General features: G+C 46.7%; 1 pseudogene; it reads right to left on the bottom strand.

Annotated features, from left to right (window-relative positions):
* Positions 1 to 203: 203 nt before the first annotated feature.
* Positions 204 to 22991, bottom strand: LOC135571157 (translation machinery-associated protein 16-like; annotated as a pseudogene).
* Between the last annotated feature and the right edge of the window lie 3414 nt (positions 22992 to 26405).

Here is a 26405-nt window from a genome sequence, read left to right as displayed (position 1 = left end):
GACCAGGTGTATGGCGTCGTGTGGGCGAGCGGTTTGCCAATGTCAACGTTGTGAACAGAGTGCCCCATGGTGGCAGTGGGGTTATGGCCAGGCATAAACGAACACAATTGCATTTTTATCGATGCCAATTTGAATGAACAGAGATACCGTGGCGAGATTCTGAGGTCCATTGTCGTGCCATTCATGATAATGCGCGCCCCGTGTCAGCGAGGTTCTGGACTACATTCCTGGAAATGAAAATGTCCCAGTTCTTCCATGACCTGCATCCTCAGCAGACACATCATCCACTGAGCATGTTTGGGATGCTCTGGATCGACGGGTAAGACGGGCGCGTGCCCAGGTCTCACTAACATCCAGCAACTTCACACGGGTCTGAATACTTTCAGAAGGCTGGGCAACCTTTATAGTGGAGTTACTGACACAACCTGACTGGGTACAACCTGACTAGTACAACCTGACTGGATACAACCTGACTGGGTACAACCTGACTGGTACAACCTGACTGGGTACAACCTGACTGGATACAACCTGACTGGCTACAACCGTGAGTGGAGTTACTGAACCTGACTAGGTACAACCTGACTGGATACAACCTGACTGGCTACAACCTGACTGGTTACAACCTGACTGGATACAACCTGACTGGGTACAACCTGAGTGGAGTTACTGACACAATGAAACTGACTGGTACAACCTGACTGGATACAACCTGACTGACTGATACAACCTGACTGGGTACAACCTGACTGGATACAACCTGACTGGATACAACTGACTGGATAAAACTGGGTACTGAACCTGACTGAATACAACCTGGATACAACCTGACTGGCTACAACCTGAGTTACTGACACCTGACTGGATTACAACCTGACTGGGTTATAGTGGAGTTACTGACACAATGAAAACTGGATACCTGACTGGATACAACCTGACTGGGTACAACCTGACTGGGTAACCTGACTGGATACAACCTGACTGGATACAACCTGACTAGGTACAACCTGACTGGGTACAACCTGACTGGATACAACCTGAGTACAACCTGACTGGGTACAACCTGACTGGATACAACCTGACTGGGTACAAACCTGACTGAATACAACCTGACTGGACAACCTGACTGGGTACAACCTGACTGGATACAACCCGTATAGTGGAGTTACTGACACAATGAAACTGACTGGATACAACCTGACTAGCCATGTTAGCCAAGACAACTCAGAACCTCAGAGTAAAGATGTGCTTACTTTTATTTTGCTGGGAGCTTCCTATTGATCCTCTGATCTCAAACATAAAGGGTTTCAGGTTGAACATTCTAGAGTTTCCTAGTTCCAAGTTGCCTTGAACACAGCAACGGACATACTCTAATTTCTATGTTTAAAGAGTCTCTTCAATGAAACAGAACAACAGTATCGGTCTGTATTTAGGTTTATTAGATGTCTGTATTGGGACACACACACACACACACACACACAGGTTGTCTAACCCCAACAGGTAGTATGGCTGACATCCCCAGAGTTCTAACATGCAAAGCATTATGGGCATCTTCCTGGTGTCTGAATCTGAGTCCTTCATTAAGGCCTCCTCCCTCCTCTCTCTCCGGCGGTCTCTCCCTCCTCCCTCTCCAGCGGTCTCCTCCTCCTCTCCCTCCAGCGGTCTCCTCTCCTCCTCCTGTTCTTTCCATTCCTCGGGAAGAGAACTTCCTCATCTTGATGTTGGGAAGCTTCTTTAGATCGCCGCTCCACTCCCTGAAACCAACCAATCACAGCTCAGAACAATGGAATCATCCAATCACAGCTCAGAACAATGGAATCATCCAATCCCAGCTCAAAACCACGGAATCATCCAATCCCAGCTCAGAACAATAGAATCATCCAATCCCAGCTCAGAACAATGGAATCATCCACCGCAGCTCAGAACCATGGAATCATCCAATCACAGCTCAGAACCATGGAATCATCCAATCACAGCTCAGAACCATGGAATCATCCAATCACAGCTCAGAACCATGGAATCATCCAACCGCAGCTCAGAACAATGGAATCATCCAATCACAGCTCAGAACCATGGAATCATCCAATCACAGCTCAGAACCATGGAATCATCCAATGATAGGGGCTCAAAATGAACCATGGAATCATCCAATCACAGTCCTGACCAGATTAACAATATATATATTCATGATAAAAGGTTTAAATGTTGGGTTCTAAAGAAAACCTGAGAGGGTGACTGAGACAGAATGCAGTGTCTGGGCTGTACTGAGAGACAGAAATGATTGAACTTAGTGTTGTGATCGTGAGACAGAACTCTGCAGTGTCTGGAGGGGCCTCCCCATTGAGAGACATTTATGAGAGGTGCAGTGTCTGGACTACAGATTAACAATATATATATCTGCAGTGTCTGATAAAACTCTGGTTTAGAGATTGTTCCACAGTTTATTTCTAGTGACTGTGAGACAGAACTCTCTTCTAAAGAAAAACTGCAGTGTCTGAGAGACGTGTGACAGGGAGACAGAACTCTGCAGTGTCTGAGAGACGTGTGACTGAGACAGAACTCTGGCAGTGTCTGAGAGACGTGACTGAGACAGAACTCTGCAGTGTCTGAGAGACGTGTGACTGAGACAGAATCCTGCAGTGTCTGAGATACGTGACTGAGACAGAACTCTGCTGTCACGTGTGACTGAGAGACAGAACTCTGCAGTGTCTGAGACGTGTGACTGAGACAGAACTCTGCAGTGTCTGAGAGACGTGGTGACTGTGACAGAACTCTGCAGTGTCTGGAGAGACGGTGACTGAGACAGAACTCTGCAGTGTCTGAGAGACGTGTGACAGGAGACAGAACTCTGCAGTGTCTGAGAGAGTGACTGAGACAGAACTCTGCAGTGTCTGGAGAGACGTGTGACTGAGACAGAACTCTGCAGTGTCTGAGAGACGTGTGACTGAGACAGAACTCTGCAGTGTCTGGAGAGACGTGTGACAGACAGAACTCTGCAGTGTCTGAGAGACGTGTGACTGAGAGACAGAACTCTGCAGTGTCTGAGAGACGTGTGACTGAGAGACAGAACTCTGCAGTGTCTGAGAGACGTGTGACTGAGACAGAACTCTGCAGTGTCTGGAGACAGTGTGACTGAGACAGAACTCTGCAGTGTCTGAGAGACGTGTGACTGAGACAGAACTCTGCAGTGTCTGAGAGACGGTGACAGACTCTGCAGTGTCAGAACTGACTGAGAGCAGTGTCAGTGTCTGAGAGACGTGTGACTGAGACAGAACTCTGCAGTGTCTGGAGAGACGTGTGACTGAGACAGAACTCTGCAGTGTCTGGAGAGACGTGTGACTGTGAGACAGAACTCTGCAGTGTCTGGAGAGATGAGAGACTAGGGGCCAGACACTCCACTATAAATCAACTTGGGACATTTCCTGCTGAGCCTTTAGATAACACTGAAACGACTGTTTGTATAAGCTGCGGTGGCATGGGCTTGGTCTCATGGAGTAGAAGGTAATGACGTAGGCAGTGACATCACTAAGATATTTGACTGCAGGAATAATAAAACAACTCAAATCCCTTTTCTATTTTGCAGAAATTACTCTGGAAACATGGTTGCTATGTTCCCGTTGTCAACTTCTGTCTGCAATTGAATTAATAAAGGTTTCTTAAAGATATTGTCTGAACGCTAATTTCACCAATGAGCCAATGATTGACAAGGAAATCCAACCACAACAGAATCAACCAATCAGGTGAGAGAATGTTTGAGGTAAATATAACGAATAGAGCTGTTTTTCATGAATCATCACAGCTCTACTGACAACAACCAATCAGATCACAGCTTCTACTGGCAACAACCAATCAGATCACAGCTCTACTGACACAAAACTAATCAGATTCCTGCTCAGCCAGAGTTGGGTTGTCATTGGTCGTCTCACCTGAAGGTCTTGAGATGTTTAGAGTTGATGATGTCTGGAATCTCTGAGGAGAGAAGAGGAACACACTGTCAGGGTTCTGTGTGTGTGTGTGTGTGTGTGTGTGTGTATCACCGTGTGTGTATGTATCACCGTGTGTGTGTGTGTGTATCACTGTGTGTGTATGTGTGTGTGTGTGTCACTGTGTGTGTATGTATCACCGTGTGTGTATCACTGTGTGTGTATGTGTGTGTATCACCGTGTGTGTGTGTATCACTGTGTGTGTGTGTGTGTGTGTGTATCACTGTGTGTGTGTGTGTGTGTATCACTGTGTGTGTGTGTGTGTGTGTGTGTATCACTGTGTGTGTATGTGTGTGTATCACTGTGTGTGTGTGTGTGTGTGTGTGTATCACTGTGTGTGTGTGTGTCACCGTGTGTGTGTGTGTATCACTGTGTGTGTATCACTGTGTGTGTGTGTGTGTGTATCACTGTGTGTGTATGTGTGTGTGTGTATCACTGTGTGTGTGTGTGTCACCGTGTGTGTGTGTGTGTCACTGTGTGTGTATCACTGTGTGTGTGTGTGTCACCGTGTGTGTGTGTGTGTGTGTGTGTGTGTGTGTATCACTGTGTGTGTGTGTGTGTGTGTATCACTGTGTGTGTGTGTGTGTGTATCACTGTGTGTGTGTGTGTGTATCACTGTGTGTGTATGTATCACCGTGTGTATGTGTGTGTGTGTGTGTGGTATCACTGTGTGATCATTGTGTGTGTGTATCATTTGTGTGTGTGTGTATCATCTTGTGTGTGTGTGTATCACTGTGTGTGTGTATCATTTTGTGTGTGTGTGTGTGTGAGACTGACCGAGCCGTTGCCATGGTACAGAGCGGTCTCTCTCTCTACAGTCTGTTTGATGACGGTCTCCCTGCTGCCATGGAGACGACCCTGGCGACCTTTGATCCCGTTCACCAGCTCTATCTGGTCCAACTCCCGTCAAACCTCTGCAGGTACCTACACACGTACACACACACACACAGTGATACACACCATAAACACACACACAGTGATCACACACATAACACACACACAGTGCACCATAAACAACACATAAACACACACACACACATAAACACCACACATAAGACCACCATGATCACACACATAAAAACACACACCCATAACACACAAACACACACAAGCACACATAAACACACACACACACTAAACACACACATAAACTGACACACACATACATACACACACACATCAGGACACACACACAGTAAACACACACACATCAAACACACACACACACACTACACACACACACATATATCACACACACACATATAAACACACACACACATATAAACACACACACTAAACTTACATAAACCACACACACATAACACACACACACGCATAAACACACACACACACATTTTAGGCGCTGCAGTTTGAATCCACCAATCACATGTACAAAAAACATATCCAAACATTTCAAGCAGCTAGGCTGCCCACGACAGTCCCTGTCTGCATGTCCCTCAAGGGTACAGGAAACACCTCCTTCTCCAAGCAGCTAGGCTGCCCACGACAGTCCCTGTCTGCATGTCCCTCAAGGGTAGCTAGGCTGCCCAACAGTCCTGTCTGCATGTCCCTCAAGGGTACAGGAAACACCTCCTTCTCCAAGCAGCTAGGCTGCCCACGACAGTCCCTGTCTGCATGTCCCTCAAGGGTACAGGAAACACCTCCTTCTCAAGCAGCTAGGCTGCCCACGACAGTCCCTGTCTGCATGTCCCTCAAGGGTACAGGAAACACCTCCTTCTCCAAGCAGCTAGGCTGCCCACGACAGTCCCTGTCTGCATGTCCCTCAAGGGTACAGGAAACACCTCCTTCTCCAAGCAGCTAGGCTGCCCACGACAGTCCCTGTCTGCATGTCCCTCAAGGGTACAGGAAACACCTCCTTCTCCAAGCAGCTAGGCTGCCCACGACAGTCCCTGTCTGCATGGCCCTCAAGTCTGCATGTCCCTCAAGGGTACAGGAAACACCTCCTTCTCCAAGCAGCTAGGCTGCCCACGACAGTCCCTGTCTGCATGTCCCTCAAGGGTACAGGAAACACCTCCTTCTCCAAGGGTACAGAAACACCTCCTTCTCAAGCAGCTAGGCTGCCACGACCAGTCCCTGTCTGCATGTCCCTCAAGGGTACAGGAAACACCTCCTTCTCCAAGCAGCTAGGCTGCCCACGACAGTCCCTGTCTGCATGTCCCTCAAGGGTACAGGAAACACCTCCTTCTCCAAGCAGCTAGGCTGCCCACGACAGTCCCTGTCTGCATGTCCCTCAAGGGTACAGGAAACACCTCCTTCTCCAAGCAGCTAGGCTGCCCACGACAGTCCCTGTCTGCATGTCCCTCAAGGGTACAGGAAACACCTCCTTCTCCAAGCAGCTAGGCTGCCCACGACAGTCCCTGTCTGCATGTCCCTCAAGGGTACAGGAAACACCTCCTTCTCCAAGCAGCTAGGCTGCCCACGACAGTCCCTGTCTGCATGTCCCTCAAGGGTACAGGAAACACTCTCCTTCTCCAAGCAGCTAGGCTGCCCACGACAGTCCCTGTCTGCATGTCCCTCAAGGGTACAGGAAACACCTCCTTCTCCAAGCAGCTAGGCTGCCCACGACAGTCCCTGTCTGCATGTCCCTCAAGGGTACAGGAAACACTCCTCCTTCTCCAAGCAGCCAGGCTGCCCCGACAGTCCCTGTCTGCATGTCCTCAAGGGTACAGGAAACACCTCCTTCTCCAAGCAGCTAGGCTGCCCCGGCTGTGTCCCTGTCTGCATGTCCCTCAAGGGTACAGGAACACCTCCTTCTCAAGCAATAGGCTGCCCACGACAGTCCTGTCTGCATGTCTCCTCATGGGTAACAGGAAACACCTCCTTCTCCAAGCAGCTAGGCTGCTCACGACAGTCCTGTCTGCATGTCCCTCAGGGTACAGGAAACACCTCCTTCTCCAAGCAGCTAGGCTGCCCGACAGTCCCTGTCTGCATGTCCCTCAAGGGTACAGGAAACACCTCCTTTCCAAGCAGCCAGGCTGCTCAATGACAGTCCCTGTCTGCATGTCCCTCAAGGGTACAGGAAACACCTCCTTCTCCAAGCAGCTAGGGCTGCCCGACGACAGTCCCTGTCTGCATGTCCCTCAAGGGTACAGGAAACACCTCCTTCTCCAAGCAGCTAGGCTGCCCACGACAGTCCCTGTCTGCATGTCCTCAAGGGTACAGGAAACACCTTCTCCAAGCAGCTAGGCTGCCCACACAGTCCCTGTCTGCATGTCCCTCAAGGGTGAAACACCTCCTTCTCCAAGCAGCCAGGCTGCTGACGACAGTCCTGTCTGCATGTCCCTCAAGGGTACAGGAAACACCTCCTTCTCCAAGCAGCCAGGCTGCCCACGACAGTCCCTGTCTGCATGTCCCTCAAACAGGAAACACCTCCTTCTCCAAGCAGCTAGGCTGCCTACCTACAGTCCCTGTCTGCATGTCCCTCAAGGGTACAGGAAACACCTCCTTCTCCAAAGCAGCTAGGCTGCCCACGACAGTCCCTGTCTGCATGTCCCTCAAGGGTACAGGAAACACCTCCTTCTCCAAGCAGCTAGGCTGCCCCGACAGTCCCTGTCTGCATGTCCCTCAAGGGTACAGGAAACACCTCCTTCTCCAAGCAGCTAGGCTGCCCCGACAGTCCCTGTCTGCATGTCCCTCAAGGGTACAGGGAACACCTCCTTCTCCAAGCAGCTAGGCTGCCCCGACAGTCCCTGTCTGCATGTCCTCAAGGGTACAGGAAACACCTCCTTCTCCAAGCAGCTAGGCTGCCCGACAGTCCCTGTCTGCATGTCCCTCAAGGGTACAGGAAACACCTCCTTCTCCAAGCAGCTAGGCTGCCCACGCCAGTCCCTGTCTGCATGTCCCTCAAGGGTACAGGAAACACCTCCTTCTCCAAGCAGCTAGGCTGCCCACGACAGTCCTGTCTGCATGTCCCTCAAGGGTACAGGAAACACCTCCTTCTCCAAGCAGCTAGGCTGCCCAATGACAGTCCTGTCTGCATGTCCCTCAAGGGTACAGGAAACACCTCCTTCTCCAAGCAGCTAGGCTGCCCACGACAGTCCCTGTCTGCATGTCCCTCAAGGGTACAGGAAACACCTCCTTCTCCAAGCAGCTAGGCTGCCCACGACAGTCCCTGTCTGCATGTCCCTCAAGGTACAGGAAACACCTCCTTCTCCAAGCAGCTAGGCTGCCCACGACAGTCCTGTCTGCATGTCCTCAAACAGGAAACACTCCTTCTCCAAGCAGCTAGGGCTGCCCACGATAGTCCCTGTCTGCATGTCCCTCAAGGGTACAGGAAACACCTCCTTCTCCAAGCAGCTAGGCTGCCCACGACAGTCCCTGTCTGCATGTCCCTCAAGGGTACAGGAAACACCTCCTTCTCCAAGCAGCTAGGCTGCCCACGACAGTCCCTGTCTGCATGTCCCTCAAGGGTACAGGAAACACCTCCTTCTCCAAGCAGCTAGGCTGCCCATTGACAGTCCTGTCTGCATGTCCCTCAAGGGTACAGGAAACACCTCCTTCTCCAAGCAGCTAGGCTGCCCACGAATCCCTGTCTGCATGTCCCTCAAGGGTACAGGAAACACCTCCTTCTCCAAGCAGCTAGGCTGCCCGACAGTCCTGTCTGCATGTCCCTCAAGGGTACAGGAAACACCTCCTTCTCCAAGCAGCTAGGCTGCCCACGACAGTCCCTGTCTGCATGTCCCTCAAGGGTACAGGAAACACCTCCTTCTCCAAGCAGCTAGGCTGCCCAAGACAGTCCCTGTCTGCATGTCCCTCAAGGGTACAGGAAACACCTCCTTCTCCAAGCAGCTAGGCTGCCCGGCAGTTCCTGTCTGCATGTCCCTCAAGGGTACAGGAAACACCTCCTTCTCCAAGCAGCTAGGCTGCCCACGACAGTCCCTGTCTGCATGTCCCTCAAGGGTACAGGAAACACTCCTTCTCCAAGCAGCTAGGCTGCCCACGGACAGTCCCTGTCTGCATGTCCCTCAAGGGTACAGGAAACACCTCCTTCTCCAAGCAGCTAGGCTGCCCGACAGTCCCTGTCTGCATGTCCCTCAAGGGTACAGGAAACACCTCCTTCTCCAAGCAGCTAGGCTGCCCACTGACAGTCCTGTCTGCATGTCCCTCAAGGGTACAGGAAACACCTCCTTCTCCAAGCAGCTAGGCTGCCCACGAGCAGTCCCTGTCTGCGTGTCCCTCAAGGGTACAGGAAACACCTCCTTCTCCAAGCAGCTCTAGCCCACGACAGCTGCAAGGGTAACCAGGAAACACTTTGCCTTCACGACTAGGCTGCCCACTGAAACAGAGCAGTAACCTAGCTAACTGCTTTGCCCTAGTCCCACGACAGCTGAACAGAGCAGTAACCTAGCTAACTGCTTTGCCCCTAGTCCCCGACAGCTGAACAGAGCAGTAACCTAGCTAACTGCTTTACCTAGTCCCCGACAGCTGAAACAGGCATAACCTAGCTAACTGCTTTACCTAGTCCCACGACAGCTGAACAGAGCAGTAACCTGGCTAACTGCTTTGCCCCTAGTCCACTACAGCTGAACAGAGCATTACCTAGCGAACTGCTTTGCCCCTAGTCCCACGACAGCTGAACAGAGCATTACCTAGCCAACTGCTTTGCCCTAGTCCCACTACAGCTGAAACAGAGCATTACCTAGCTAACTGCTTTGCCCTAGTCCCACTACAGCTGAAAACAGAGCATTACCTAGCTAACTGCTTTGCCCTAGTCCCACGACAGCTGAAACAGAGCAGTAACCTAGCTAACTGCTTTGCCCCAGTCTCACTACAGCTGAAACAGAGCAGTAACCTAGCTAACTGCTTTGCCTAGTCCCACTACAGCTGAAACAGAGCAGTACCTAGCTAACTGCTTTGCCCTAGTCCCACTACAGCTGAAACAGAGCAGTAACCTAGCTAACTGCTTTGCCCTAGTCCCACTACAGCTGAAACAGAGCAGTAACCTAGCTAACTGCTTTGCCCTAGTCCCACTACAGCTGAAACAGGCAGTAACCTAGCTAACTGCTTTGCCCTAGTCCACTACAGCTGAAACAGAGCAGTAACCTAGCTAACTGCTTTGCCCCTAGTCCCACTACAGCTGAAACAGAGCAGTAACCTAGCTAACTGCTTTGCCCTAGTCCCACTACAGCTGAAACAGAGCATTACCTAGCTAACTGCGTTGCCCTAGTCCCACGACAGCTGAAACAGAGCATTACCTAGCTAACTGCTTTGCTCTGTCCCACTACAGCTGAAACAGAGCATTACCTGGCTAACTGCTTTGCCCTAGTCCCACGACAGCTGAAACAGAGCAGAAACCTAGCTAACTGCTTTGCCCTAGTCCTAGCTAACTGCTAGTCCCTACAGCTGAAACAGAGCAGAAACCTAGCTAACTGCTTTGCCCTAGTCCCACTACAGCTGAAACAGAGCATTACCTGGCTAACTGCTTTACCTAGTCCCACGACAGCTGAAACAGAGCATTACCTAGCTAACTGCTTTGCCCTAGTCCCACTACAGCTGAAACAGAGCATTACCTAGCTAACTGCTTTGCCCTAGTCCCACTACAGCTGAAACAGAGCAGTAACCTAGCTAACTGCTTTGCCCTAGTCCCACTACAGCTGAAACAGAGCAGTAACCTAGCTAACTGCTTTGCCCTAGTCCCACTACAGCTGAAACAGAGCAGTAACCTAGCTAACTGCTTTGCCCTAGTCCCCTACAGCTGAAACAGAGCAGTAACCTAGCTAACTGCTTTGCCCTAGTCCCACGACAGCTGAAACAGAGCAGTAACCTAGCTAACTGCTTTGCCTTTCTAGTCCCACTACAGCTGAAACAGAGCAGTAACCTAGCTAACTGCTTTGCCAGTCCCACTACAGCTGAAACAGAGCAGTAACCTAGCTAACTGCTTTGTCCCTAGTCCCACTACAGCTGAAACAGAGCAGTAAATCAGCTAACTGCTTTGCCAGTCCCACGACAGCTGAAACAGAGCAGCAACCTAGCTAACTGCTTTGCTCTAGTCCCACGACAGCTGAAACAGAGCAGTAACCAGCTAACTGCTTTCCCTAGTCCCACTTACAGCTGAAACAGAGCAGTAACCTGGCTAACTGCTTTGCCTAGTCCTAACTACAGCTGAAACAGAGCAGTAACCTAGCTAACTGCTTTGCCCTAGTACCACTACAGCTGAAACAGAGCATTACCTGGCTAACTGCTTTGCCCTAGTCCCACTACAGCTGAAACAGAGCAGTAACCTAGCTAACTGCTTTTGCCCTAGTCCCACGAGCAAAACAGAGCAGTAACCTAGCTAACTGCTTTGCCCTAGTCCCACGACAGCTGAAACAGAGCAGAAACCTAGCTAACTGCTTTGCCCTAGTCCCCTACAGCTGAAACAGAGCATTACCTAGCTAACTGCTTTGCCTAGTCCCACGACACAGCTGAAACAGAGCAGTAACCTAGCTAACTGCTTTGCCCTAGTCCCACTACCCAGCTGAACAGAGCAGTAACCTAGCTAACTGCTTTGCCCTAGTCCCACTACAGCTGAACAGAGCTGTACCTGGCCAACAGTATAGTAATACAGCTGAAACAGAGCAAACCTGCTAACTGTTTGCCTAGCCCCTACAGCTGAATAGAGCAGTACCTAGCTAAATGCTTGTGCCCTAGTCCCACTACAGTACGAAATAGCAGTAACCTAGCTAAATGCTTTGCCCTAGCTCCAACAGTATAGAGCAGTAACCTAGCTAAATGCTTTGTTTCTAGCTCCGACAGTAGGGTAGCCTAGTGGCTAACTGCTTTGCCAGTAACAGCTGAAACAGAGCAGTTGCAAGTTCAAATCCCTGAGCTGAAACAACGGCACACCCTAGCATCTGTCGTTCTGCACCAGCTGAACAGGCAGTTAACCCACTGCTTTGCCCCATTGAAAATAAGAATTTGTTCTAACTGCTTTGCCCTAGTTAAATAAAAGTTTAAAAAATAAAATAACCTAGCTAACTGCTTTGCTCTAGCGACAGCTGAAACAGAGCAGTAACCCTAGCTAACTGCTTTGCCTGGTCTACAGCTGAACAGGCTGTACCTGACCAACAGAGTAATACCTAGCTAAATGCTTGTGTTTCTAGCTCCTACAGTGCAGTAATACCTAGCTAAATGCTTGTGTTTCTAGCTCCTACAGTATAGTAATACCTAGCTAAATGCTTGTGTTCCTAGCTCCAACAGTGCAGTAATATCTAGTGAAATGCTTGTGTTTCTAGCTCCTACAGTGCAGTAATATCTAGTGAAATGCTTGTGTTTCTAGCTCCAACAGTGCAGTAATACCTAGCTAAATGCTTGTGTTTCTAGCTCCAACAGTGCAGTAATACCTAGCTAAATGCTTGTGTTTAACAGTGCAGTAGTATCTAACTAAATGCTTGTGTTTTTAGTCCAACAGTGCAGTAATATCTAGCTAAATGCTTGTGTTCCTGCTCCAACAGTGCAGTAATATCTAGCTAAATGAATTTGTCTTTCTCGCTTGCCTAGTTAAATAACAGTTTAATAGTAATACCTAGCTAAATGCTTGTGTTTCTAGCTCAACAGTGCAGTAATATATACTAATTTAGTAAAGGTTAAGAGGCAGATTCAGATGCTTGTGTTTCTAGCTCAACAGTGCAGTAATATCTAGCTAAATGCTTGTGTTTCTAGCTCCAACAGTATAGTAATATCTAGCTAAATGCTTGTGTTCCTAGCTCCAACAGTGCAGTAATATCTAGTGAAATGCTTGTGTTTCTAGCTCCAACAGTGCAGTAATATCTAGCTAAATGCTTGTGTTCTAGCTCCAACATTGCAGTAATATCTAACTAAATGCTTGTGTTTTCTAGCTCCAACAGTGCAGTAATATCTAGCTGAAATGCTTGTGTTTCTAGCTCCAACAGTGCAGTAATATCTAGCTAAATGCTTGTGTTCCTAGCTCCAACAGTACAGTAATATCTAGTAAATGCTTGTGTTTCTAGCTCCAACAGTGCAGTAATATCTAGCTAAATGCTTGTGTTTCTAGCTCCAACAGTGCAGTAATATATACTAATTTAGTAGGTTCTAACTAAATGCTTGTGTTTCTAGCTCCAACAGTGCAGTAATATATACTAGTAAGGTTAAGGCAGGCTAAATGCTTGTGTTCCTAGCTCCAACAGTGCAGTAATATCTAGCTAAATGCTTGTGTTTCTAGCTCCAACAGTATAGTATACTAATTTAGTAAAGAGTTAGCTAAATGCTTGTGTTTCTAGCTCCAACAGTGCAGTAATATATACTAATTTAGTAAAGGTTAAGACGAGCAGATTCAGATGCTTGTGTTTCTAGCTCCAACAGTGCAGTAATATCTACTAATTTAGCAGATTCAGACCTGGTAAGAAAAGCATTTTGCTGGTGACATTAAAACTGTATTTACTTCAATGTTTAAGGGTTTAAGTGTATTTGACAACACTGACTTTAAAGAAGTCATTTCTATTGGTCTAGACTGTCAAATGAGACCAACTCACCAACACAAGGAGAATCTCTATGATGTGACAGGCGTCCTGTTTGGTGAATATAGACACGGGTACTGACCTCTCTATGTGACAGGCGTCCTGTTTGGTGAATATAGACACGGGTACTGACCTCTCTATGATGTGACAGGTGTCCTGTTTGGTGAATATAGACACGGGTACTGACCTCTCTATGTGACAGGCGTCCTGTTTGGTGAATATAGACACGGGTACTGACCTCTATGATGTGACAGGGTGTCCTGTTTGGTGAATATAGACACGGGTACTGACCTCTATGTGACAGGTGTCCTGTTTGGTGAATATAGACACGGGTACTGACTCTCTCTATGTGACCCAGGTGTCCTGTTTGGTGAATATAGACACGGGTACTGACCTCTCTATGATGTGACAGGTGTCCTGTTTGGTGAATATAGACACGGGTACTGACCTCTCTATGTGACAGGTGTCCTGTTTGGTGAATATAGACACGGGTGCCTGACCTCTCTATGTGACAGGTGTCCTGTTTGGTGAATATAGACACGGGTACTGACCCTCTATGACAGGTGTCCTGTTTGGTGAATATAGACACGGGTACTGACCTCTCTATGTGACAGGTGTCCTGTTTTGGTGAATATAGACACGGGTACTGACCTCGCTCTGTGACAGGTGTCCTGTTTGGTGAATATAGACACGGGTACTGACCTCTCTATGTGACAGGTGTCCTGTTTGGTGAATATAGACACGGGTACTGACCTCTATGATGTGACAGGTGTCCTGTTTGGTGAATATAGACACGGGTACTGACCCTCTATGTGACAGGTGTCCTGTTTGGTGAATATAGACACGGGTACTGACCTCTCTATGATGTGACAGGTGTCCTGTTTGGTGAATATAGACACGGGTACTGAACTCTCTATGTGACAGGTGTCCTGTTTGGTGAATATAGACACGGGTACTGACCTCTCTATGATGTGACAGGTGTCCTGTTTGGTGAATATAGACACGGGTACTGACCTCTCTATGATGTGACAGGTGTCCTGTTTGGTGAATATAGACACGGGTACTGACTCTCTATGATGTGACAGGTGTCCTGTTTGGTGAATATAGACACGGGTACTGACCTCTCTATGATGTGACAGGTGTCCTGTTTGGTGAATATAGACACGGGTACTGACCTCTCTATGTGACAGGTGTCCTGTTTGGTGAATATAGACACGGGTACTGACCTCTCTATGATGTGACAGGTGTCCTGTTTGGTGAATATAGACACGGGTACTGACCTCTCTATGTGACAGGTGTCCTGTTTGGTGAATATAGACACGGGTACTGACTCTCTATGTGACAGGTGTCCTGTTTGGTGAATATAGACACGGGTACTGACCTCTCTATGTGACAGGTGTCCTGTTTGGTGAATATAGACACGGGTACTGACCTCTCTATGTGACAGGTGTCCTGTTTGGTGAATATAGACACGGGTACTGACCTCGCTCTGTGACAGGTGTCCTGTTTGGTGAATATAGACACGGGTACTGACCTCTCTATGGTGTGACAGGTGTCCTGTTTGGTGAATATAGCGGTACTCTCTATGTGACAGGTGTCCTGTTTGGTGAATATAGACACGGGTACTGACCTCTCTATGATGTGACAGGTGTCCTGTTTGGTGAATATAGACACGGGTACTGACCTCTCTATGTGACAGGTGTCCTGTTTGGTGAATATAGACACGGGTACTGACCTCTCTATGTGATGTGACAGGTGTCCTGTTTGGTGAATATAGACACGGGTACTGACCTCTCTATGTGACAGGTGTCCTGTTTGGTGAATATAGACACGGGTACTGACCTCTCTATGTGACAGGTGTCCTGTTTGGTGAATATAGACACGGGTACTGACCTCTCTATGATGTGACAGGTGTCCTGTTTGGTGAATATAGACACGGGTACTGACCTCTCTATGATGTGACAGGTGTCCTGTTTGGTGAATATAGACACGGTACTGACTCTCTCTGTGACAGGTGTCCTGTTTGGTGAATATAGACACGGGTACTGACCTCTCTATGATGTGACAGGTGTCCTGTTTGGTGAATATAGACACGGGTACTGACCTCTCTATGTGACAGGTGTCCTGTTTGGTGAATATAGACACGGGTACTGACCTCTCTATGATGTGACAGGTGTCCTGTTTGGTGAATATAGACACGGGTACTGACCTCTCTATGTGACAGGTGTCCTGTTTGGTGAATATAGACACGGGTACTGACCTCTCTATGTGACAGGTGTCCTGTTTGGTGAATATAGACACGGGTACTGACCTCTCTATGTGACAGGTGTCCTGTTTGGTGAATATAGACACGGGTACTGACCTCTCTATGTGACAGGTGTCCTGTTTGGTGAATATAGACACGGGTACTGACCTCGCTCTGTGACAGGTGTCCTGTTTGGTGAATATAGACACGGGTACTGACCTCTCTATGGTGTGACAGGTGTCCTGTTTGGTGAATATAGACACGGGTACTGACCTCTCTATGTGACAGGTGTCCTGTTTGGTGAATATAGACACGGGTACTGACCTCTCTATGATGTGACAGGTGTCCTGTTTGGTGAATATAGACACGGGTACTGACCTCTCTATGTGTGACAGGTGTCCTGTTTGGTGAATATAGACACGGGTACTGACCTCTCTATGTGATGTGACAGGTGTCCTGTTTGGTGAATATAGACACGGGTACTGACCTCTCTATGATGTGACAGGTGTCCTGTTTGGTGAATATAGACACGGGTACTGACCCTCTATGTGACAGGTGTCCTGTTTGGTGAATATAGACACGGGTACTGACCTCTCTATGATGTGACAGGTGTCCTGTTTCGTGAATATAGACACGGGTACTGACCTCTCTCTGTGACAGGTGTCCTGTTTGGTGAATATAGACACGGGTACTGACCTCTCTATGATGTGACAGGTGTCCTGTTTGGTGAATATAGACACGGGTACTGACCTCTCTATGATGTGACAGGTGTCCTGTTGGTGAATATAGACACGGTACTGACTCTATGTGATGTGACAGGTGTCCTGTTTGGTGAATATAGACACGGGTACTGACCTCTCTATGTGACAGGTGTCCTGTTTGGTGAATATAGACACAGGTACTGACCTCTCTATGATGTGACAGGTGTCCTGTTTGGTGAATATAGACACGGGTACTGACCTCTCTATGTGACAGGTGTCCTGTTTGGTGAATATACACACGGGTACTGACCTCTCTATGTGACAGGTGTCCTGTTTGGTGAATATAGACACGGGTACTGACCTCTCTATGTGACAGGTGTCCTGTTTGGTGAATATAGACACGGGTACTGACCTCTCTATGATGTGACAGGTGTCCTGTTTGGTGAATATAGACATGGGTACTGACTCTATGTGACAGGTGTCCTGTTTGGTGAATATAGACACGGGTACTGACCTCTCTATGTGACAGGCGTCCTGTTTGGTGAATATAGACACGGGTACTGACCTCTCTATGTGACAGGTGTCCTGTTTGGTGAATATAGACACGGGTACTGACCTCTCTATGTGACAGGTGTCCTGTTTGGTGAATATAGACACGGGTACTGACCTCTCTATGTGACAGGTGTCCTGTTTGGTGAATATAGACACGGTACTCGGCCTCGCTCTGTGACAGGTGTCCTGTTTGGTGAATATAGACACGGGTACTGACCTCTCTATGGTGTGACAGGTGTCCTGTTTGGTGAATATAGACACGGGTACTGACCTCTCTATGTGACAGGTGTCCTGTTTGGTGAATATAGACACGGGTACTGGACCCTCTCTATGATGTGACAGGTGTCCTGTTTGGTGAATATAGACACGGTACTGACCTCTCTATGATGTGACAGGTGTCCTGTTTGGTGAATATAGACACGGGTACTGACCTCTATGTGATGTGACAGGTGTCCTGTTTGGTGAATATAGACACGGGTACTGACCTCTCTATGATGTGACAGGTGTCCTGTTTGGTGAATATAGACACGGGTACTGACTCTCTATGTGACAGGTGTCCTGTTTGGTGAATATAGACACGGGTACTGAACTCTCTATGATGTGACAGGTGTCCTGTTTGGTGAATATGAGACCGGGTACTGACCTCTCTATGATGTGACAGGTGTCCTGTTTGGTGAATATAGACACGGGTACTGACCCTCTATGTGATGTGACAGGTGTCCTGTTTGGTGAATATAGACACGGGTACTGGCCCTCTATGTGACAGGTGTCCTGTTTGGTGAATATAGACGGGTACTGACCTTCTCTATGATGTGACAGGTGTCCTGTTTGGTGAATATAGACACGGGTACTGACCTCTCTATGTGACAGGTGTCCTGTTTGGTGAATATACACACGGGTACTGACCTCTCTATGTGACAGGTGTCCTGTTTGGTGAATATAGACACGGGTACTGACTCTATGTGACAGGTGTCCTGTTTGGTGAATATAGACACGGTACTGACCTCTCTATGATGATGGTGTCCTGTTTGGTGAATATAGACATGGGTACTGACCTCTCTATGTGACAGGTGTCCTGTTTGGTGAATATAGACACGGGTACTGACCTCTCTATGTGACAGGCGTCCTGTTTGGTGAATATAGACACGGGTACTGACCTCTCTATGATGTGACAGGTGTCCTGTTTGGTGAATATAGACATGGGTACTGACCTCTCTATGTGGCACAGGCGTCCTGTTTGGTGAATATAGACACGGTACTGCCTCTCTATGTGACAAGCCCTGTTTGGTGAATATAGACACGGGTACTGACCTCTCTATGATGTGACAGGTGTCCTGTTTGGTGAATATAGACACGGGTACTGACCTCTATGATGTGACAGGCGTCCTGTTTGGTGAATATAGACACAGGTACTGACCTCTCTGTGACAGGTGTCCTGTTTGGTGAATATAGACACGGGTACTGACCTCTCTATGTGACAGGTGTCCTGTTTGGTGAATATAGACACGGTACTGACCTCTCTATGATGTGACAGGTGTCCTGTTTAATTGAATATAGACACGGGTACTGACCTCTCTATGATGTGACAGGTGTCCTGTTTGTGAATATAGACACGGTACTGACCTCTCTATGATGTGACAGGTGTCCTGTTTGGTGAATATAGACACGGGTACTGAACTCTCTATGTGACAGGTGTCCTGTTTGGTGAATATAGACACGGGTACTGAACTCTCTATGATGTGACAGGTGTCCTGTTTGGTGAATATAGACACGGTACTGACCTCTCTATGATGTGACAGGTGTCCTGTTTGGTGAATATAGACACGGGTACTGACCTCTCTATGATGTGACAGGTGTCCTGTTTGGTGAATATAGACACGGGTACTGAACTCTCTATGTGACAGGTGTCCTGTTTGGTGAATATAGACACGGGTACTGACCTCTCTATGATGTGACAGGTGTCCTGTTTGGTGAATATAGACACGGGTACTGACCTCTCTATGATGTGACAGGTGTCCTGTTTGGTGAATATAGACACGGGTACTGACCTCTCTATGATGTGACAGGTGTCCTGTTTGGTGAATATAGACACGGGTACTGCCTCTATGTGACAGGTGTCCTGTTCGGTGAATATAGACACGGGTACTGACCTCTCTATGTGATGTGACAGGTGTCTGTTTGGTGAATATAGACACGGGTACTGACCTCTCTATGTGACAGGTGTCCTGTTTGGTGAATATAGACACGGTACTGACCTCTCTCTATGTGACAGGTGTCCTGTTTGGTGAATATGAACACGGGTACTGACCTCTCTATGATGTGACAGGTGTCCTGTTTGGTGAATATAGACACGGGTACTGACCTCTCTATGTGATGACAGGTGTCCTGTTTGGTGAATATAGACACGGGTACTGACCTCTCTATGTGACAGGTGTCCTGTTTGGTGAATATAGACACGGGTACTGACCTCTCTATGTGACAGGTGTCCTGTTTGGTGAATATAGACACGGGTACTGGGACCTCTCTATGATGACAGGTGTCCTGTTTGTGAATATAGACACGGGTACTGACCTCTCTATGTGACAGGTGTCCTGTTTGGTGAATATACACACGGGTACTGACCTCTCTATGACAGGTGTCCTGTTTGGTGAATATAGACACGGGTACTGGCCTCTCTATGTGACAGGTGTCCTGTTTGGTGAAATTATAGACACGGGGTACTGACCTCTCTATGTGACAGGTGTCCTGTTTGGTGAAATAGACACGGGTACTGACCTCTCTATGTGACGTCCTGTTTGGTGAATAGACACGGGTACTGACCTCTCTATGATGTGACAGGTGTCCTGTTTGGTGAATATAGACATGGGTACTGACCTCTCTATGTGACAGGCGTCCTGTTTGGTGAATATAGACACGGGTACTGACCTCTCTATGTGACAGGCGTCCTGTTTGGTGAATATAGACACGGGTACTGACCCTCTATGATGTGACAGGTGTCCTGTTTGGTGAATATAGACACGGGTACTGACCTCTATGATGTGACAGGCGTCCTGTTTGGTGAATATAGACACGGTACTGACCTCTCTCTGTGACAGGTGTCCTGTTGGGTGAATATAGACACGGGTACTGACCTCTCTATGTGACAGGTGTCCTGTTTGGGTGAATATAGACACGGGTACTGACTCTATGATGTGACAGGTGTCCTGTTTGGTGAATATAGACACGTGGTACTGACCTCTCTATGTGACAGGTGTCCTGTTTGGTGAATATAGACACGGTACTGACTCTCTATGATGTGAGCAGGTGTCCTGTTTGGTGAATATAGACACGGTACTGAACCTCTCTATGTGACAGGTGTCTGTTTGGTGAATATAGACACGGTACTGACCTCTTATGTGACAGGTGTCCTGTTTGGTGAATATAGACACAGGTACTGACCTCTATGATGTGACAGGTGTCCTGTTTGGTGAATATAGACACAGGTACTGACCTCTCTATGATGTGACAGGTGTCCTGTTTGGTGAATATAGACACGGGTACTGACCTCTCTATGATGTGACAGGTGTCCTGTTTGGTGAATATAGAACACGGGTACTGACCTCTCTATGTGACAGTGTGTCCTGTTTGGTGAATATAGACACGGGTACTGACCTCTCTATGATGTGACAGGTGTCCTGTTTGGTGAATATAGACACGGGTACTGACCTCTCTATGTGACAGGTGTCCTGTTTGGTGAATATAGACACGGGTACTGACCTCTCTATGTGACAGGTGTCCTGTTTGGTGAATATAGACACGGGTACTGACCTCTCTGTGATGTGACCCAGGTGTCCTGTTTGGTGAATATAGACACTGGGTACTGACCTCTCTATGATGTGACAGGTGTCCCGTTTGGTGAATATAGACACGGGTACTGACCCTCTATGTGATGTGACAGGTGTCCTGTTTGGTGAATATAGACACGGGTACTGACCTCTCTATGTGATGTGACAGGTGTCCTGTTTGGTGAATATAGACACGGGTGCTGACTCTCTATGTGATGTGACAGGTGTCCTGTTTGGTGAATATAGACACGGGTACTGGGACCTCTCTATGTGACAGGTGTCCTGTTTGGTGAATATAATAACGGTACTGACCTCTCTATGATTTGACAGGCGTCCTGTTTGGTGAATATAGACACGGGTACTGACCTCTCTATGTGACATTGTGGACTTCCAGGAAACAGCAGAGGAACACCCCCTATCCACACATCGATGGAACAGTAGTGGAGAGGGTAGCAAGTTTTAAGTTCCTCGGCATACACATCACAGACAAACTGATTGGTCCACTCACACTGACAGGCGTCGTGAAGAAGGCGCAGCAGCGCCTTCAACCTCAGGAGGCTGAAGAAATTCGGCTTGTCACCAAAGCACTCACGAACTTCTACAGATGCACAATCGAGAGCATCCTGGCGGGCTGTATCACCGCCTGGTACGGCAACTGCTCCGCCCTCAACCGTAAGGCTCTCCAGAGGGTAGTGAGGTCTGCACAACGATCACCGGGGCAAACTACCTGCCCTCCAGGACACCTACACCACCCGATGTTACAGGAAGGCCATAAAGATCATCAAGGACATCAACCACCGAACCACTGCCTGTTCACCCGCTATCATCCAGAGGCGAGGTCAGTACAGGTGCATCAAAGCTGGGACCGAGAGACTGAAAAACAGCTTCTATCTCAAGGCCATCAGACTGTTAAACAGCAATCACTAACATTGAGTGGCTGCTGCCAACACACTGTCATTGACACTGACCCAACTCCAGCCACTTTAATAATGGGAATTGATGGGAAATGATGTAAATATATCACTTCAACCACTTTAAACAATGCTACCTTATATAATGTTACTTACCCTACATTATTCATCTCATATGCATACGTATATACTGGGTACTCCTACATCATCGACTGCATCCTTATGTACATGTATCACTAGCCACTTTAACTATGCCACTTTGTTTTTACTTTGTCTACATACTCATCTCATATGTATATACTGTACTCGATACCATCTACTGTTTGCTGCTCTGTACCATCACTCATTCATATATCCTTATGTACATATTATTTATCCCCTTTACACTGTGTATAAGACAGTAGTTTTAGAATTGTTAGTTAGATTACTTGTTGGTTATCACTGCATTGTCGGAACTAGAAGCACAAGCATTTCGCTACACTCGCATTAACATCTGCTAACCATGTGTATGTGACAAATAAAATTTGATTTGATTTGACAGGTGTCCTGTTTGTGTTGAATATAGACACGGGTACTGACCTCTCTATGATGTGACAGGCGTCCTGTTTGGTGAATATAGACACGGGTACTGACCTTCTATGATGTGACAGGCGTCCTGTTTGGTGAATATAGACACGGGTACTGACCTCTCTATGTGACAGGTGTCCTGTTTGGTGAATATAGACACGGTACTGACCTCTCTATGATGTGACAGGCGTCCTGTTTGGTGAATATAGACACGGGTACTGACCTCTCTATGTGACAGGTGTCCTGTTTGGTGAATATAGACACGGGTACGCCGACCTCTCTATGATGTGACAGAGTGTCCTGTTTGGTGAATATAGACACGGTGCTGACCTCTCTATGATGTGACAGGTGTCCTGTTTGGTGAATATAGACACGGGTACTGACCTCTCTATGTGACAGGTGTCCTGTTTGGTGAATATAGACACGGGTACTGACTCTCTCTATGATGTGACAGGTGTCCTGTTTGGTGAATATAGACACGGGTACTGACCTCTCTATGATGTGACAGGCGTCCTGTTTGGTGAATATAGACACGGGTACTGACCTCTCTATGATGTGACAGGCGTCCTGTTTGGTGAACTCTGTCTTCTCAGAGTCCAGCTGGCTCTGAAACCACTGCAGCTTATCACCTACACACACAGACAATAAAAGGTAAGAGGGGGTACACCTACCGTTGTACTCATCAACACACACAGACAATAAAAGGTAAGAGGTACACCCTACCGTTGTACTCATCAAACACACAGACAATAAAAGGTAAGAGGGTACACCCTCTGAATATACTGTGATATGGTTGTCTCACCTAGCTATCTGAATATACTAACTACTGTGATATGTGGTTGTCCACCTAGCTATCTGAATATACTAACTACTGTGATATGTGGTTGTCCCCACCTAGCTATCTGAATATACTAACTACTGTGATATGTGGTTGTCCCACCTAGCTATCTGAATATACTGTGATATGTGGTTGTCCACCTAGCTATCTGAATATACTAACTACTGTGATATGTGGTTGTCCACCTAGCTATCTGAATATACTAACTACTGTGATATGTGGTTGTCCACCTAGCTATCTGAATATACTGTGATATGTGGTTGTCCACCTAGCTATCTGAAATACTACTGTGATATGTGGTTGTCTCACCTAGCTATCTGAATATACTAACTACTGTGATATGTGGTTGTCCCACCTAGCTATCTGAATATACTAACTACTGTAAATATGTGGTTGTCCACCTAGCTATCTGAATATACTAACTACTGTGATATGTGGTTGTCCCACCTAGCTATCTGAATATACTAACTACTGTGATATGTGGTTGTCCCACCTAGCTATCTGAATATACTAACTACTGTGATATGTGGTTGTCCCACCTAGCTATCTGAATATATTAACTACTGTGATATGTGGTTGTCCACCTAGCTATCTGAATATACTAACTACTGTGATATGTGGTTGTCCATCTAGCTATCTGAATATAATATACTAGCTACTACTGTGATATGTGGTTGTCCACCTAGCTATCTGAATATACTAACTACTGTTGATCTATGAATATACTGTGATATGTGGTTGTCCACCTAGCTATCTGAATATACTAACTACTGTGATATGTGGTTGTCCCACCTAGCTATCTGAATATACTGTGATATGTGGTTGTCCACCTAGCTATCTGAATATACTAACTACTGTGATATGTGGTTGTCCACCTAGCTATCTGAATATATTAACTACTGTGATATGTGGTTGTCCACCTAGCTATCTGAATATACTAACTACTGTGATATGTGGTTGTCCACCTAGCTATCTGAATATACTAACTACTGTGATATGTGGTTGTCCACCTAGCTATCTGAATATACTAACTACTGTGATATGTGGTTGTCCACCTAGCTATCTGAATATACTAACTACTGTGATATGTGGTTGTCCACCTAGCTATCTGAATATACTAACTACTGTGATATGTGGTTGTCCACCTAGCTATCTGAATATACTAACTACTGTGATATGTGGTTGTCCCACCTAGCTATCTGAATATATATACTGTGATATGTGGTTGTCCACCTAGCTATCTGAATATACTAACTACTGTGATATGTGGTTGTCCACCTAGCTATCTGAATATACTGTGATATGTGGTTGTCTCACCTAGCTATCTGAATATACTAACTACTGTGATATGTGGTTGTCTCACCTGGCTATCTGAATATACTAACTACTGTGATATGTGGTTGTCCACCTAGCTATCTGAATATACTAACTACTGTGATATGTGGTTGTCCCACCTAGCTATCTGAATATACTAACTACTGTGATATGTGGTTGTCTCACCTAGCTATCTGAATATACTAACTACTGTGATATGTGGTTGTCCACCTAGCTATCTGAATATACTAACTACTGTGATATGTGGTTGTCCCACCTAGCTATCTGAATATACTAACTACTGTGATATGTGGTTGTCCACCTAGCTATCTGAATATACTGTGATATGTGGTTGTCCACCTAGCTATCTGAATATACTAACTACTGTGATATGTGGTTGTCCACCTAGCTATCTGAATATACTAACTACTGTGATATGTGGTTGTCCACCTAGCTATCTGAATATAAATATACTAACTACTGTGATATGTGGTTGTCCACCTAGCTATCTGAATATACTGTGATATGTGGTTGTCCACCTAGCTATCTGAATATACTAACTACTGTAATATGTGGTTGTCCACCTAGCTATCTGAATAACTACTGTGATATGTGGTTGTCCACCTAGCTACTACTACTGTGATATGTGGTTGTCCACCTAGCTATCTGAATATACTAACTACTGTGATATGTGGTTGTCCACCTAGCTATCTGAATATACTAACTACTGTGATATGTGGTTGTCCACCTAGCTATCTGAATATACTAACTACTGTGATATGTGGTTGTCCACCTAGCTATCTGAATATACTAACTACTGTGATATGTGGTTGTCCACCTAGCTATCTGAATATACTAACTACTGTGATATGTGGTTGTCCCACCTAGCTATCTGAATATACTAACTACTGTGATATGTGGTTGTCCCACCTAGCTATCTGAATAATATACTGTGATATGTGGTTGTCCACCTAGCTATCTGAATATACTGTGATATGTGGTTGTCCACCTAGCTATCTGAATATAAATATACTAACTACTGTGATATGTGGTTGTCCACCTAGCTATCTGAATATAAATATACTAACTACTGTGATATGTGGTTGTCCACCTAGCTATCTGAATATACTAACTACTGTAATATGTGGTTGTCCACCTAGCTATCTGAATATACTAACTACTGTGATATGTGGTTGTCCACCTAGCTATCTATCTGTGATATGTGGTTGTCCACCTAGCTATCTGAATATACTAACTACTGTGATATGTGGTTGTCTCACCTAGCTATCTGAATATACTAACTACTGTGATATGTGGTTGTCCACCTAGCTATCTGAATATACTAACTACTGTGATATGTGGTTGTCTCACCTAGCTATCTGAATATACTGTGATATGTGGTTGTCCACCTAGCTATCTGAATATACTAACTACTGTGATATGTGGTTGTCCACCTAGCTATCTGAATATACTAACTACTGTGATATGTGGTTGTCTCACCTAGCTATCTGAATATACTGTGATATGTGGTTGTCCACCTAGCTATCTGAATATACTAACTACTGTGATATGTGGTTGTCCCACCTAGCTATCTGAATATACTAACTACTGTGATATGTGGTTGTCCACCTAGCTATCTGAATATACTAACTACTGTGATATGTGGTTGTCCACCTAGCTATCTGAATATACTAACTACTGTGATATGTGGTTGTCCCACCTAGCTATCTGAATATACTAACTACTGTGATATGTGGTTGTCCACCTAGCTATCTGAATATACTGTGATATGTGGTTGTCCACCTAGCTATCTGAATATACTAACTACTGTGATATGTGGTTGTCCACCTAGCTATCTGAATATACTAACTACTGTGATATGTGGTTGTCCCACCTAGCTATCTGAATATACTAACTACTGTGATATGTGGTTGTCCACCTAGCTATCTGAATATACTAACTACTGTGATATGTGGTTGTCTCACCTAGCTATCTGA

The sequence above is a fragment of the Oncorhynchus nerka genome, unplaced genomic scaffold (genome assembly GCF_034236695.1).
Source record: "Oncorhynchus nerka isolate Pitt River unplaced genomic scaffold, Oner_Uvic_2.0 unplaced_scaffold_720, whole genome shotgun sequence".
Taxonomy (NCBI): domain Eukaryota; kingdom Metazoa; phylum Chordata; class Actinopteri; order Salmoniformes; family Salmonidae; genus Oncorhynchus; species Oncorhynchus nerka.
The sequence above is the reverse complement of the archived record's forward strand: the minus strand, read 5'-3'. Positions and strand labels throughout refer to the sequence as shown.